The following is a 17,074-nucleotide window of genomic DNA, read 5'->3' as shown; positions in this document are numbered from 1 at the left end:
TCGCCGCGTCCTGCCCCTCGACCGCGGCCGGCTGGAGGTTTGAGGGAAGCACGGGTAGTTGCCCCTAAAGGGTGGGCATTGCTGGAAGTAGTAGGTGTTTGCACGTCATTTTCACTAGCAGACGTGCTGGTGCCCTCATAGTCGGTGTAGTATTGTTTTCTAGGGCGTCTCTCATACGGCTTTCTTCCCCCCTGGGGTCTCTCCGTGCTGAGCCACTGGTATACTCTATTTTGTTCATAATCAAGTGATACCTTGCGGCGTTTCTCGCGTTTAAAGCGCTGCAAGTCCTTACGATATTGTTCAACTTGTTTCTCCAACTTGGAGCACCAATCATGTTGTAAATCATCACTTAGACAGGTTTTGTGTGCAGTCTCAAAGGTGGACAACTTGTTCTTGATCACTGCCAGTTCTTTAGTTGCTTCATCAACAACTAGTAATACAAGGTCCATGGAACACTTATTTAAAATACTAACCCACTTCTTGCAAAAGGCCACACTTTGGCGGCCAATTGTGGGAGCGTTCCTGACCCGAAAGCCTCTGGGGATTTGCTTGTCCCTATAATAGTCAGCCAGTGTGGAGGCATGCATGGTGTAGTCAATTTCTCTCTTTTTAAGCAGAAACCAGTCTCTGTAAAGTTCTTCATTATCAGCAATGGTGACATTTGCTGTACGACCAGCAGCCTGTAGTATAGCATCCACCTCCACATCTGAATAACTAAAAAAATCTCCGGTATCAACCTGAGAGAAATTCACACCTGGAATCGGGGTTTCCATAGCATCCGATGTAAGACACGCAGCTTCCTCAATGGGACCAGCAGTCCTTAAAGCGATGCAGCAAATGGGTAGGTACTCCCCTCCGGGTGAAACAATCAAATGGTGGGTGCCTTGATATGGTGTCAGGATCAGCTCGCCACAGCTCGTCCAAACCAAATGTAGGTAAAAGAGTAGATCCGGCACTCCACAAAATCAACGGTAGGCAGCTTGCCCCGGTGCCCTCCACAAACCAGTCGGTCCTCAATACAGCGGAAGCAAGGTGGCACTCGGAGACGAAATTTTCAATCAGAAAAACTGCTTTATTGCAGAAATAGGTGTAAGCACCAACACAGTGTTTCGAGCCTTAGCTCGTCGTCAGGGTACAACCAAACAGTGGTACATGTGCACAATATATACCCCTTAGGGACCCACCCCTTGATGCAATAATCATACTCACCTGTGTCCGTCCACCTGTCGCGTCCACGCTGCAAGCGCCGATTGCCTGATGGCATCAGTGCGCTTCCGGGTCGCGTCAAATGACGCGTCATACGTCCCGGGCGCTACTTCATGACATCAGCGCTGTCAGGCCATACTTGTACGTAGTGCGCGTACGGGGCTTTTCACAGGGCATAAGGTTGCCATAGCAACTGGAACAAAATGTAAATAAACAGTGAAAAACGTGATCATAGAAAATCGACAATACATTTAAAATATTACAGACAAAACAAATAACATTTAAACATTGTGCTGCATCGTCATGACAAGTAATAATTCATATGATACATTGCATATTCAGCAAATCAAACAGTATTAAGCATTGAGAACGCTACAAGAAACTGTGCAGTCCATGCTGCTCGTTAAGTCCCCTCGGTGATAGGGTATCGAGAGCAAATATCCAGCGGGCTTCCGCTTGTAGAAGGCGTCTACCCCTATCTCCACCCCGTGCTGGCAAAGGCACATGGTCAATAATTTTTGATCTTAGGCTAGCCACACTATGTCCCATAAGCACACAGTGCCTAGCCACTGGTTGATCGCTAGTGCCACTAGACAAAGCCTGTCTGATGGCATAGCGATGGTTCGCCATTCTCTCTTTGAACTGGCATTCTGTCTTGCCCACGTAGTAGAGCCCACATGGACAAGACAGAACATAAACAACGTATTTGGTGGAACAAGTAACGGCAAATTTAATGGGTATTTTTTTACCAGTATGGGGATGACTGATGAAATTCCCCACCAGCAGAGCCCTGCAAGTGGTACATCCCACACATCTATAACAGCCAGCCTGTCTGGTCAAAAAATGCACCGGTGCTGCCTTTTTAGTTAATTCACTTATGTCTAGTTTAACCAGCATGTCATTTAGGTTCCTCGATCTTTTGTAGGCAGGCATAATTTGCATCTTATTCAAGCCGACTAGAGATTTATCCGACGTGATTAATGGCCAATATTGTTTAACTTGTTTAGTGACCTCTGGACTATCAACCGCCATATTGGTTGACCCAGGGTATTTTAACTTGTGCTTTGGTGTTAGTCACAATAGGGTTTAAAACAACTTCCCTGGGGGTCTCCAAAACTTTCTTTTTAACCATATCAAGATCTTTCTTTCTATAACCACGTTGCTCGAACTTGTCCTGCATTAAATTGAGGTCAGTCACAGTTTGTTCAGGGTCGCTAGTAATACGCCTTACTCTCAACATTTGAGAGAAAGGTAGACCTTTACGCAGAGGTAGCGGATGGCAACTCTCATGTCGTAACAATGTGTTGCGATCCGTCTCCTTTACATAAATGGATGTGGACAATTTGTTGTCAACCAAGGTCATCTTTACATCCAAAAAATTGACCGTCTGTGTACTGATAGCAAAAGTGAATTTGACCGGGCTAGCAGAGGCATTATGTTGCTCAAACAGCTGTATCAATGAACTCTCGGACCCCCCCCAGAAAATCAAGAGGTCGTCGATGTACCTCAAATATAGCAATACTTCACCCTTCATCGGGCCATCCAAAAATAATTTATTGTCAATATCACACATATAGGCATTAGCGTACGATGGGGCCACAGGGGACCCCATCGCACAGCCTAAGCGCTGTCTAAACATCTGGCCATCAAAGGTGAAGTAATTTCTATTGAGCGTTAGAGACAACAGTTGCATAAAAAATTCGATAGACGGACCAGTATAACATCTCCCCCTGAGATTCCGACCCAGCTCAAAAGGCTGTTACCCCGTTCTTCTTTTGATCCCCAAACCCACAACCCCTCTGTTAAGGCTTTTACTAGGATGATGGAGGCATCAGCCGACACTGAACTGTCTGGGGTGCCCCTGTCCCATAACCTGTCTGTGGCCGAAAGGACTGCTTTGCGGGCTCTATGTGATAGATCTGACATTGTTATACGCAAGGCAGATAAGGGGGGTTCTGTAGTGGTACAGGATCTGAGCAAGTATGTTTCTGAATGTCAACGGCAATTGTCTGATGTATTGATTTATGACAGATTACAGCATGACCCCTCCGTGGGATTCAAGGCGGAGTTAGATGGTATCTTAAATGTTGCATTTAACACAGGTGTGATTTCTGAAAATGTTTGTAGTGCGTTACAGACCTCATTCCCTATAACACCTTTATTTTACACCTTACCTAAGGTTCATAAGGGATTGGCGGATCCCCCTGGTAGGCCTATAATCTCTGCCAGGGGGTCACTGTATCACCCTGTGTCTACCTATTTGGATGCATATTTGAATCCTTGTGTTCAGCAAACGGCTGCTTATCTCAAGGATACTAATATGCTTATAAAGAAATTACAGGAGGTAGTTAGCTGGCCAGATGACATGCTGCTTTGCAGTGCCGATGTAACAAGCCTCTATACGTGCATCCCCCATCAGGAGGGGATGGAGGCCACCCGTAACTTGTTACACGGTAACCCATGTTATACTGGTCCGTCTATCGAATTTTTTATGCAACTGTTGTCTCTAACGCTCAATAGAAATTACTTCACCTTTGATGGCCAGATGTTTAGACAGCGCTTAGGCTGTGCGATGGGGTCCCCTGTGGCCCCATCGTACGCTAATGCCTATATGTGTGATATTGACAATAAATTATTTTTGGATGGCCCGATGAAGGGTGAAGTATTGCTATATTTGAGGTACATCGACGACCTCTTGATTTTCTGGGGGGGGTCCGAGAGTTCATTGATACAGCTGTTTGAGCAACATAATGCCTCTGCTAGCCCGGTCAAATTCACTTTTGCTATCAGTACACAGACGGTCAATTTTTTGGATGTAAAGATGACCTTGGTTGACAACAAATTGTCCACATCCATTTATGTAAAGGAGACGGATCGCAACACATTGTTACGACATGAGAGTTGCCATCCGCTACCTCTGCGTAAAGGTCTACCTTTCTCTCAAATGTTGAGAGTAAGGCGTATTACTAGCGACCCTGAACAAACTGTGACTGACCTCAATTTAATGCAGGACAAGTTCGAGCAACGTGGTTATAGAAAGAAAGATCTTGATATGGTTAAAAAGAAAGTTTTGGAGACCCCCAGGGAAGTGGTTTTAAACCCTATTGTGACTAACACCAAAGCACAAGTTAAAATACCCTGGGTCAACCAATATGCGGTTGATAGTCCAGAGGTCACTAAACAAGTTAAACAATATTGGCCATTAATCACGTCGGATAAATCTCTAGTCGGCTTGAATAAGATGCAAATTATGCCTGCCTACAAAAGATCGAGGAACCTAAATGACATGCTGGTTAAACTAGACATAAGTGAATTAACTAAAAAGGCAGCACCGGTGCATTTTTTGACCAGACAGGCTGGCTGTTATAGATGTGTGGGATGTACCACTTGCAGGGCTCTGCTGGTGGGGAATTTCATCAGTCATCCCCATACTGGTAAAAAAATACCCATTAAATTTGCCGTTACTTGTTCCACCAAATACGTTGTTTATGTTCTGTCTTGTCCATGTGGGCTCTACTACGTGGGCAAGACAGAATGCCAGTTCAAAGAGAGAATGGCGAACCATCGCTATGCCATCAGACAGGCTTTGTCTAGTGGCACTAGCGATCAACCAGTGGCTAGGCACTGTGTGCTTATGGGACATAGTGTGGCTAGCCTAAGATCAAAAATTATTGACCATGTGCCTTTGCCAGCACGGGGTGGAGATAGGGGTAGACGCCTTCTACAAGCGGAAGCCCGCTGGATATTTGCTCTCGATACCCTATCACCGAGGGGACTTAACGAGCAGCATGGACTGCACAGTTTCTTGTAGCGTTCTCAATGCTTAATACTGTTTGATTTGCTGAATATGCAATGTATCATATGATTATTACTTGTCATGACGATGCAGCACAATGTTTAAATGTTATTTGTTTTGTCTGTAATATTTTAAATGTATTGTCGATTTTCTATGATCACGTTTTTCACTGTTTATTTACATTTTGTTCCAGTTGCTATGGCAACCTTATGCCCTGTGAAAAGCCCCGTACGCGCACTACGTACAAGTATGGCCTGACAGCGCTGATGTCATGAAGTAGCGCCCGGGACGTATGACGCGTCATTTGACGCGACCCGGAAGCGCACTGATGCCATCAGGCAATCGGCGCTTGCAGCGTGGACGCGACAGGTGGACGGACACAGGTGAGTATGATTATTGCATCAAGGGGTGGGTCCCTAAGGGGTATATATTGTGCACATGTACCACTGTTTGGTTGTACCCTGACGACGAGCTAAGGCTCGAAACACTGTGTTGGTGCTTACACCTATTTCTGCAATAAAGCAGTTTTTCTGATTGAAAATTTCGTCTCCGAGTGCCACCTTGCTTCCGCTGTATTGAGGACCGACTGGTTTGTGGAGGGCACCGGGGCAAGCTGCCTACCGTTGATTTTGTGGAGTGCCGGATCTACTCTTTTACCTATATATATATATATATATATATATATGTGGTTGGGTGTGTATCAGGCCCCTGGGTGGGGGATGATGCAACGTCCGGCACCCCAAGGCCTTACAGCAATAAGGTGAAAAAGTTCTGGTTTAATACAACGTTTCAAGGCTCTAGGCCCCTTCATCAGGTATCACAGTGAACCTGACGAAGGCCTAGAACCTTGAAATGTCGTATCAAACCAGAACTTTTATCAGGGGCCTGATACACACCCAAACACCTATCCATCTCCCTGCAAAAGGCACCCGACCGGCTGAGCACATTGGTGGAGTGCCGGGTCTACCAGAAGCTAAATATATATAGGGGCGACACAGAAGATATTATAATTCCCAGTAGACCGAGACAAACCCCTGTAGCTTACAGAGAACACTCGGACAGGAATATACCAGCAACTACCAGGGTGATCATTGACACCCGGGTCCACTCAATTGTACAATTAGTTTCAGTAGAGGAGAGGGACTCAGAGCATCCAAATATGTCCTGCAGTGCGGGTGACGATCCATCAGAGATGTGTCGACACCCACACTGCAGCATTCAATTGATCTAGCATAATATAGTTTTGGAACCAGTGACAATGTACCTATAAGCTGTTATTTGTGTGCACATTTTTAACATTTTTCCCTTATTATCCACTAGCTCGATCCAATTTTTGTCACTCTAAACACAACATAATGATTTTATCTATAAGCAGCGCTTGCAGCTTTCTTATTCAGAAGGCCAATACTATTTAGTCTGTGTTTTGTACACTAAAGTGAAGTCAGTAGAGAACAGCTGACCATTACACTGGACACAGGTCCATTCACGTATATATGTGACACTTGTTTTGCGCAAACAGCCTATATTTTAAATGTCTGTATTTTCACTTGTCTTTGTAACTTTTTTCCATCCCAGACTGTGGCGGACCAAGGCAGGGACTTGCGCAATCACCAGCAGTAGCCAGTTACTATGACTACCGTCCAGCATCTACTCCAACAACGCTTCACACTGAGGCCCAGATGACGTCACTTCCGAGGGTGAGTAACTTCCGGTTAACGGAACGCAGCGTCCCAGCCGGCGTCCAAAGCATGAGGGAGGGGAGAAAGCCTTCCTGCACTGTATTTAAGGTATGTGCTTACTTTCTTATCACTGTTACACTGTTTTCACCTTGAAAAAGGAGCAGCAAGCTCCGAAACGTTGGTGTGGTTCTTTTCATTACACGATTTTGAAAAACTTCCCTGGAGTGCCGTGATTTTTTCCAAAGCATATATATATATATATATATATATATATATATATATATATATATATATATATACACACAATTACTCATGTTTATCTGGTGTTTTCTTAATCTATACGCAAGATTTTATTCTATATTCCACAGTGACATTAAAATAATGGGATATATATATATATATATATATATATATATATATATATATATATATATATATATATATATATGGAGAGAGGGGTATTGTAGGGCGCCACTTGTGTCCTGAACAACTGAGTTAGTTTGTATAAAAAACAGATATACCTTTTTAGAAAAAAAAAAAAAAAAGGGTGTCAGCTGACCTCTAAAAGAAACACCTTGGTAAGGGGTGTGACACAAAAAGATACAACGGTTTGAGAAGAGGTCTAAGCGACTACAAATATCTGTATCAGAGGCGTTTTACTTTTAAAACATAAAAGTTTTATTTGTAAAAAATATATATATATAAAAAATGCACAGGAGTATTTAATAAGAACAAACAAATACAAGAAATATCATAAAAAAAAACAAAAACTACAGAGGTAAAAATAGCGAAGCTAAGTAAAAAATGCCTATAAAAAATATCGCTAAAAAAGGGGAGATATATAAGTTTAGATAAAAGATACAGAGGTATCAAACTTAACTTTCTATGGAGGAGTCAGCAGGCAGTACCCAACGCGTTTCGTCATCTGAGACTTCATCAAGGGGTGAGAGGGATGTGTGCCTGGTGCTCTATTTATACTCTATATGTCTAGTGATCCCAATTATGATGTCACATCCTGTAGGATGTGGCTATCGTTTCTAAAAACATCAAAAATCATCAAAATTCGAAAACACTCCTATGGGCGTTACAGTACAGGCTCTATGCAGCCAGCGCTATTGGTGAATAATGCATATTCATATTAAAAACAGTGGAAAACATAGTTTATAATTGCGGGGACGCGTGCGCCCACTTCCGGCGGGCGCACGTCACTTCCGCCCCGCTTCCTGTGTCAGGCAATGCTTTGTAGTGCGGTGACTTCCGCCTCTCTCCGGCGGACGTTCGGGAGCGCCCCACTTCCTTTGTAGGCTTGCGTCTGATTGGTCTGTTTAGTTTGGGCGTCAGCTCTGTTTGGACGAAGTTCATTCATGGTAAATGTCTCCGTTTCAGCGGCCATTTTGTTAGAGATTTCTTCATCTTTTGCTAAGGGAATCGGCCATTTTTCTGAATACAGATGCGCGGACTTATGATAATAATACTCGATTTTTCGTGGGACATATGGAGAGAAATATATGGATAAGAGATATAAAACGTTAGTGCTTGTATTTAGATGTACATACCAAATTCATATCGCTTAATAAACCCTATCATAGCTTATATTAACTATATATGACAGATTATCTTGGTTAGAGCAGTGTAAATTAATGTCCAATGTACATTCATTTAGAATAACCTGGTCAGAAGTATATATATACGCATACATACACATACATATATATACATGTGTATATACATACACCCATAGAAATTTTAATAAATAATTATAAATATAGAGACAAATTATGCAGCATGAGACAGATAAATATAATATAGCAGCAATTTTAGTGAATTAAGAGCATATATTATGTACTCATAATTTTAGTAAAAATACAGAACCTTAGTGAGGTAAGCAAACTTTTGACAGTGATTTATAAGGTAGGAGTAATAGCTAACAGTATATAGGTGAATCATACAAGAGTAATGTGATTTTAGTGTTTATAGCTTTTTATTTTTATTTTAAAAATATATATTACAGTGATTACTAAGTGCGGACATGATGGTATATTTGTGAAATAGTGAGTTTGATTGTGAAGGTGATTGAGCCATGGTATCTCTATCTTGTCCTTATCACGAGGTATACGTTTTTCCTGTACATTACAGTACCCGTTCTTCTCAGGTAGTCACCTGTCCTGATACTGTACGGGCCCAAACACTGCTTGGCTGCCAAGATCGGACGGGGTTGGGCATTCCCAGCGTGGTATGACTGTAATGTTTATTCCATGTTCCATTTCCTCTTGGACTTTGGTACCTTATTGCTCATATAGTAAAACCTGAGTGAGGGTTTGGGAAGGAAAGTAAAAAAAGGGGAAGAAAGGAAGAAAGTGATCCAGTTTGTGATAGAAAAGTGAGGTTTAGAGGGGGTTTACAAAACCTTTACAGGAAAGGTGCAATCTCGTATCCTTCATTTAAACCGCTTGGATACAGCGTCTGGAGCTGGAAGATCCAGTACATCTCCCTTTGGGACAATTTTTTAGCCAGGTCGCCTCCTCTGTCACCCAACTGGACATGTTCGATTGCTTTAAACGTCAAATCTTCAGGGTTAGAAGCATGGGTTGCGGTGAAATGTCTCGGAACTGCATGATTATCCATTTTGTTCTTTATGCTTCTAACATGTTCCTGGATTCTGATTTTTAGGGGGCGTTTCGTCTTGCCGACATATTTCTTCCCACAGGTGCATTCTAATAAATAAATTACTGAGGTGGAGTTGCAGTTGGTAAAGTCCTTCATTTGGAATTCATTGTTATTTCCTGTATCTGTAAAGCTCTTCCTGTTAGGGTGGAGGTACTTGCATATGATGCATTTGCCACATTTATACGATCCTTTGCATTTCGGTAGTCTAGTGGATGCTGTAGGTGTTTTTAGCATGCTGGGTGCTAAGATGTCTTTCAGGTTTTTTGATTTTCTGTATACAATATCCGGTTTAGGTGGTAGGATACTCTTTAATACTGGATCCATCAAGAGAATCCCCCAGTGATTAGTTAATGACTTCTTAATGATGTCTTCATGCCTATTATAGGTGGTGATGAAAGCTACTGACTCTTTACCTTCTTCCTTTTTCTTTTTGTATGTGAGTAATGAGGTTCGGTCTGTGTTTCGTGTTTTCTCTATTGCCTTTTCAATTAGACCAGGTGGATACTCCTTTTCTGTAAATCTTTGTCCGTAGAGGGTCAATTGTTCCTCCATGTCTTCTTGCTTACTGCAATTCCGCTTGATCCTGTGGAATTGCGAGAACGGTATGTTGTCCTTCCATCGTTTTAAATGATTGCTCTTATGGTGCAAGTAGCTGTTCTTGTCCACGTTTTTGACATAATTTTTAGTTATTACTTTGTTATTTTCATGTGTCAAAATCAGGTCCAGAAACTCAATGGAATCTTTCTGTACATTTGATGTGAACTTTAGATTCATATCATTAATGTCCAAGCTTTTAAAAAATTCTTGAAAGAGTACTTCTGTTCCGTCCCATACAATTAAAATGTCGTCTATATAGCGTTTGTATAAAATAATTTCATTTGTGAAGTTTGGGTTATTATAAATATACAAATTCTCCCAGTGTCCCATAAAAAGATTTGCGAAACTCGGCGCAAAGATAGTCCCCATAGCTGTTCCGCACTGCTGTAGATAAAATTGATCCTGAAATTTAAAATAGTTATGGTGTAGAATAAAAAACATGACATCGCAAATAAAATCTCTGTGCTCTGGTGTGATTGAGGCATCTTTTTCTAGGTAACTCCTGCTGGCTTCCACTCCTTTTTTATGTTCGATGCAGGTGTACAACGATTGCACGTCTATGGTTACCCATTTATATGTATCTTTCCATTCAAAGGGTTCCATTGTGTTAAGTACGGATGTTGTGTCCTTTAGATAGGAGGGTAAGCATTTTACATATTTGTTAAGAAAGAGGTCCACATATTGTGACAGGTTTGAAGTTAGTGAATCTATGCCTGCCACGATAGGTCTTCCGGGCGGGTTTTTTTGGCATTTGTGGACTTTTGGTAAAAAGTAAAAAATAGGGGTAATGGGGTCTGATCTTAATAAAAATTGGTATTCATCTTTTGTTAAAATATTGTTCCTGAGGCCTTGTAATAAAAGAGTACGTAGTTCCTCGATGTATGTGTCCTTCGGATCATTGGGTAACATGCTATATGACTTCTTGTCATTTAGAAGCCTTTCTGCTTCTTTAACGTAAGATACCCGATCCATAATAACCAGTCCCCCCCCTTTATCAGCTGGTTTTAAAACCAAGTTTTGGTCCTTTTGTAGTTTCTTCATGGCCTCTCTTTCAGAGTTTGTCATGTTCTTCGTTTTGACTGGTGCTTGTTCTAGATCACAGAGGTCTTTTTTGACAAGGTCATAGAAAATACTGATGTTTGATCCTTTCGATTCTAGTGGGTAATATTTAGATGCTGGCTTCAAACCTGATTTAGATCTATTTTCATAGTTTGAGGTTATCGCATCTTCTTTCCTTAGAAAATGCCTCTTCAATGTCAGTTTTCGTACGAATTTATTCAGGTCAATATACGTATCAAATCTGTTCAAGCTACTTGTAGGTGCAAAGGATAGTCCTTTTCCCAGTAGGGACACTTCTGGTGCTGTGAGTACGTGTTTAGAGAGGTTGAAAATGCCTTTACTCTTTGCCATGGTTTCGATGTCTTGTGGTTTCATTATGCCGCTCTTTTTTTGGGATCTTTTCCTCCCACTGCCCCGTTTTCCTCGTCGTCTGTAAGTCTTCTTTTTAATGGAGATGCTTGTTTTACGTTCTCTTTCAGGAATACTCTCCAATCCTCTTTTCTCCTTGTTCCTGTGCTTGGAGATAAAAAAGACGAGGAAGACGGTTCTTGTTCTCCGTTTGGTCTTAGTCTTTGCAGAGCTGTGAATCTGTTGCTGGTCTTTATTGGTGCATAGTTTGGTGAATCGAAGCTCCTATGTCTCATTGATGATTTTTTGTGTGTGACATGTTTCCATTTGTTTTTGTTATCCTGTGGATGTGTATGTTCGATGTTGTTGAATCTGTTCCAATTTTTGACCTTTCCTTGGTCATAGTCTGTCTTATCCCTCAGAAATTTCTTTTCTTTGCCTTTGATGACGTCCTCCTCTATTCTTTCTAGTTTTTTATTGAGTACCTTCTCGTTGACCCTGTAGTCTTCTGTATCTTTGTAGGTTTCCAAAACTCCTTCCTGTGTTTTGATATCTACTTCCAGTTCTAACAGAGTTTTCTGTTTCTCTTCGATTAGTAGTTTCATCAAACTCAGGGAGCATGTATGGAGGATGGCATCCCATTTTTCCATAAAAGGTGAGTCTTGGTTTCCAAAGGTGGGTTGTTTTTGGATTCTTAGGCCTCTTGGAATCCTATTGACTGAGATATAGTGTTGTAGTCCCTGTATGTCCCACCAGGCCTTGATCTCCTTTGTGAGAGTTTTTTCTATGGCCCAGAACAGGTCATCTAGGTCTTGTGATGGTACCGTCTCGTTTGTTTGCTTGTTCTCATTAAAAATACTTTTACACAAAATGTCTCTTTTTGTGGTGCGTTCATTATTTCTGAACATATTTGCAAAAGTCACCGCACTACAAAGCATTGCCTGACACAGGAAGCGGGGCGGAAGTGACGTGCGCCCGCCGGAAGTGGGCGCACGCGTCCCCGCAATTATAAACTATGTTTTCCACTGTTTTTAATATGAATATGCATTATTCACCAATAGCGCTGGCTGCATAGAGCCTGTACTGTAACGCCCATAGGAGTGTTTTCGAATTTTGATGATTTTTGATGTTTTTAGAAACGATAGCCACATCCTACAGGATGTGACATCATAATTGGGATCACTAGACATATAGAGTATAAAAAGAGCACCAGGCACACATCCCTCTCACCCCTTGATGAAGTCTCAGATGACGAAACGCGTTGGGTACTGCCTGCTAACTCCTCCATAGAAAGTTAAGTTTGATACCTCTGTATCTTTTATCTAAACTTATATATCTCCCCTTTTTTAGCGATATTTTTTATAGGCATTTTTTACTTAGCTTCGCTATTTTTACCTCTGTAGTTTTTTTTTTTATGATATTTCTTGTATTTGTTTGTTCTTATTAAATACTCCTGTGCATTTTTTATATATATATATATTTTTTACAAATAAAACTTTTATGTTTTAAAAGTAAAACGCCTCTGATACAGATATTTGTAGTCGCTTAGACCTCTTCTCAAACCGTTGTATCTTTTTGTGTCACACCCCTTACCAAGGTGTTTCTTTTAGAGGTCAGCTGACACCCTTTTTTTTTTTTTTTTCTAAAAAGGTATATCTGTTTTTTATACAAACTAACTCAGTTGTTCAGGACACAAGTGGCGCCCTACAATACCCCTCTCTCCTTGGACATTATCGGTTATCTTTTGTAAGGCAGCCTGGTGTTAGGACACTTTTGCAAATATGTTCAGAAATAATGAACGCACCACAAAAAGAGACATTTTGTGTAAAAGTATTTTTAATGAGAACAAGCAAACAAACGAGACGGTACCATCACAAGACCTAGATGACCTGTTCTGGGCCATAGAAAAAACTCTCACAAAGGAGATCAAGGCCTGGTGGGACATACAGGGACTACAACACTATATCTCAGTCAATAGGATTCCAAGAGGCCTAAGAATCCAAAAACAACCCACCTTTGGAAACCAAGACTCACCTTTTATGGAAAAATGGGATGCCATCCTCCATACATGCTCCCTGAGTTTGATGAAACTACTAATCGAAGAGAAACAGAAAACTCTGTTAGAACTGGAAGTAGATATCAAAACACAGGAAGGAGTTTTGGAAACCTACAAAGATACAGAAGACTACAGGGTCAACGAGAAGGTACTCAATAAAAAACTAGAAAGAATAGAGGAGGACGTCATCAAAGGCAAAGAAAAGAAATTTCTGAGGGATAAGACAGACTATGACCAAGGAAAGGTCAAAAATTGGAACAGATTCAACAACATCGAACATACACATCCACAGGATAACAAAAACAAATGGAAACATGTCACACACAAAAAATCATCAATGAGACATAGGAGCTTCGATTCACCAAACTATGCACCAATAAAGACCAGCAACAGATTCACAGCTCTGCAAAGACTAAGACCAAACGGAGAACAAGAACCGTCTTCCTCGTCTTTTTTATCTCCAAGCACAGGAACAAGGAGAAAAGAGGATTGGAGAGTATTCCTGAAAGAGAACGTAAAACAAGCATCTCCATTAAAAAGAAGACTTACAGACGACGAGGAAAACGGGGCAGTGGGAGGAAAAGATCCCAAAAAAAGAGCGGCATAATGAAACCACAAGACATCGAAACCATGGCAAAGAGTAAAGGCATTTTCAACCTCTCTAAACACGTACTCACAGCACCAGAAGTGTCCCTACTGGGAAAAGGACTATCCTTTGCACCTACAAGTAGCTTGAACAGATTTGATACGTATATTGACCTGAATAAATTCGTACGAAAACTGACATTGAAGAGGCATTTTCTAAGGAAAGAAGATGCGATAACCTCAAACTATGAAAATAGATCTAAATCAGGTTTGAAGCCAGCATCTAAATATTACCCACTAGAATCGAAAGGATCAAACATCAGTATTTTCTATGACCTTGTCAAAAAAGACCTCTGTGATCTAGAACAAGCACCAGTCAAAACGAAGAACATGACAAACTCTGAAAGAGAGGCCATGAAGAAACTACAAAAGGACCAAAACTTGGTTTTAAAACCAGCTGATAAAGGGGGGGGACTGGTTATTATGGATCGGGTATCTTACGTTAAAGAAGCAGAAAGGCTTCTAAATGACAAGAAGTCATATAGCATGTTACCCAATGATCCGAAGGACACATACATCGAGGAACTACGTACTCTTTTATTACAAGGCCTCAGGAACAATATTTTAACAAAAGATGAATACCAATTTTTATTAAGATCAGACCCCATTACCCCTATTTTTTACTTTTTACCAAAAGTCCACAAATGCCAAAAAAAACCGCCCGGAAGACCTATCGTGGCAGGCATAGATTCACTAACTTCAAACCTGTCACAATATGTGGACCTCTTTCTTAACAAATATGTCAAATGCTTACCCTCCTATCTAAAGGACACAACATCCGTACTTAACACAATGGAACCCTTTGAATGGAAAGATACATATAAATGGGTAACCATAGACGTGCAATCGTTGTACACCTGCATCGAACATAAAAAAGGAGTGGAAGCCAGCAGGAGTTACCTAGAAAAAGATGCCTCAATCACACCAGAGCACAGAGATTTTATTTGCGATGTCATGTTTTTTATTCTACACCATAACTATTTTAAATTTCAGGATCAATTTTATCTACAGCAGTGCGGAACAGCTATGGGGACTATCTTTGCGCCGAGTTTCGCAAATCTTTTTATGGGACACTGGGAGAATTTGTATATTTATAATAACCCAAACTTCACAAATGAAATTATTTTATACAAACGCTATATAGACGACATTTTAATTGTATGGGACGGAACAGAAGTACTCTTTCAAGAATTTTTTAAAAGCTTGGACATTAATGATATGAATCTAAAGTTCACATCAAATGTACAGAAAGATTCCATTGAGTTTCTGGACCTGATTTTGACACATGAAAATAACAAAGTAATAACTAAAAATTATGTCAAAAACGTGGACAAGAACAGCTACTTGCACCATAAGAGCAATCATTTAAAACGATGGAAGGACAACATACCGTTCTCGCAATTCCACAGGATCAAGCGGAATTGCAGTAAGCAAGAAGACATGGAGGAACAATTGACCCTCTACGGACAAAGATTTACAGAAAAGGAGTATCCACCTGGTCTAATTGAAAAGGCAATAGAGAAAACACGAAACACAGACCGAACCTCATTACTCACATACAAAAAGAAAAAGGAAGAAGGTAAAGAGTCAGTAGCTTTCATCACCACCTATAATAGGCATGAAGACATCATTAAGAAGTCATTAACTAATCACTGGGGGATTCTCTTGATGGATCCAGTATTAAAGAGTATCCTACCACCTAAACCGGATATTGTATACAGAAAATCAAAAAACCTGAAAGACATCTTAGCACCCAGCATGCTAAAAACACCTACAGCATCCACTAGACTACCGAAATGCAAAGGATCGTATAAATGTGGCAAATGCATCATATGCAAGTACCTCCACCCTAACAGGAAGAGCTTTACAGATACAGGAAATAACAATGAATTCCAAATGAAGGACTTTACCAACTGCAACTCCACCTCAGTAATTTATTTATTAGAATGCACCTGTGGGAAGAAATATGTCGGCAAGACGAAACGCCCCCTAAAAATCAGAATCCAGGAACATGTTAGAAGCATAAAGAACAAAATGGATAATCATGCAGTTCCGAGACATTTCACCGCAACCCATGCTTCTAACCCTGAAGATTTGACGTTTAAAGCAATCGAACATGTCCAGTTGGGTGACAGAGGAGGCGACCTGGCTAAAAAATTGTCCCAAAGGGAGATGTACTGGATCTTCCAGCTCCAGACGCTGTATCCAAGCGGTTTAAATGAAGGATACGAGATTGCACCTTTCCTCTAAAGGTTTTGTAAACCCCCTCTAAACCTCACTTTTCTATCACAAACTGGATCACTTTCTTCCTTTCTTCCCCTTTTTTTACTTTCCTTCCCAAACCCTCACTCAGGTTTTACTATATGAGCAATAAGGTACCAAAGTCCAAGAGGAAATGGAACATGGAATAAACATTACAGTCATACCACGCTGGGAATGCCCAACCCCGTCCGATCTTGGCAGCCAAGCAGTGTTTGGGCCCGTACAGTATCAGGACAGGTGACTACCTGAGAAGAACGGGTACTGTAATGTACAGGAAAAACGTATACCTCGTGATAAGGACAAGATAGAGATACCATGGCTCAATCACCTTCACAATCAAACTCACTATTTCACAAATATACCATCATGTCCGCACTTAGTAATCACTGTAATATATATTTTTAAAATAAAAATAAAAAGCTATAAACACTAAAATCACATTACTCTTGTATGATTCACCTATATACTGTTAGCTATTACTCCTACCTTATAAATCACTGTCAAAAGTTTGCTTACCTCACTAAGGTTCTGTATTTTTACTAAAATTATGAGTACATAATATATGCTCTTAATTCACTAAAATTGCTGCTATATTATATTTATCTGTCTCATGCTGCATAATTTGTCTCTATATTTATAATTATTTATTAAAATTTCTATGGGTGTATGTATATACACATGTATATATATGTATGTGTATGTATGCGTATATATATACTTCTGACCAGGTTATTCTAAATGAATGTACATTGGACATTA

At 40.7% G+C, this 17,074-nt stretch overlaps 1 protein-coding gene and 2 pseudogenes across 1 annotated transcript in view; 1 reads left to right on the top strand and 2 right to left on the bottom strand.

The window, feature by feature from the left end:
- The window catches only part of LOC146007813 (opsin-5-like), a 142,302-nt gene that overhangs the window by 69,399 nt on the left and 55,829 nt on the right, over window positions 1-17,074 (bottom strand). The gene's annotated exons all lie outside the window — the stretch shown is intronic.
- LOC146011593 (5S ribosomal RNA) lies at window positions 8,809-8,928 on the bottom strand (annotated as a pseudogene).
- LOC146011592 (5S ribosomal RNA) lies at window positions 16,466-16,585 on the top strand (annotated as a pseudogene).

Source organism: Crinia signifera, chromosome 6 (assembly GCF_055691185.1).
Source record: "Crinia signifera chromosome 6, ASM5569118v1, whole genome shotgun sequence".
Classification (NCBI taxonomy): domain Eukaryota; kingdom Metazoa; phylum Chordata; class Amphibia; order Anura; family Myobatrachidae; genus Crinia; species Crinia signifera.
Note: the sequence above shows the minus strand (reverse complement) of the source record. Positions and strands in the feature narration are given on the sequence as shown.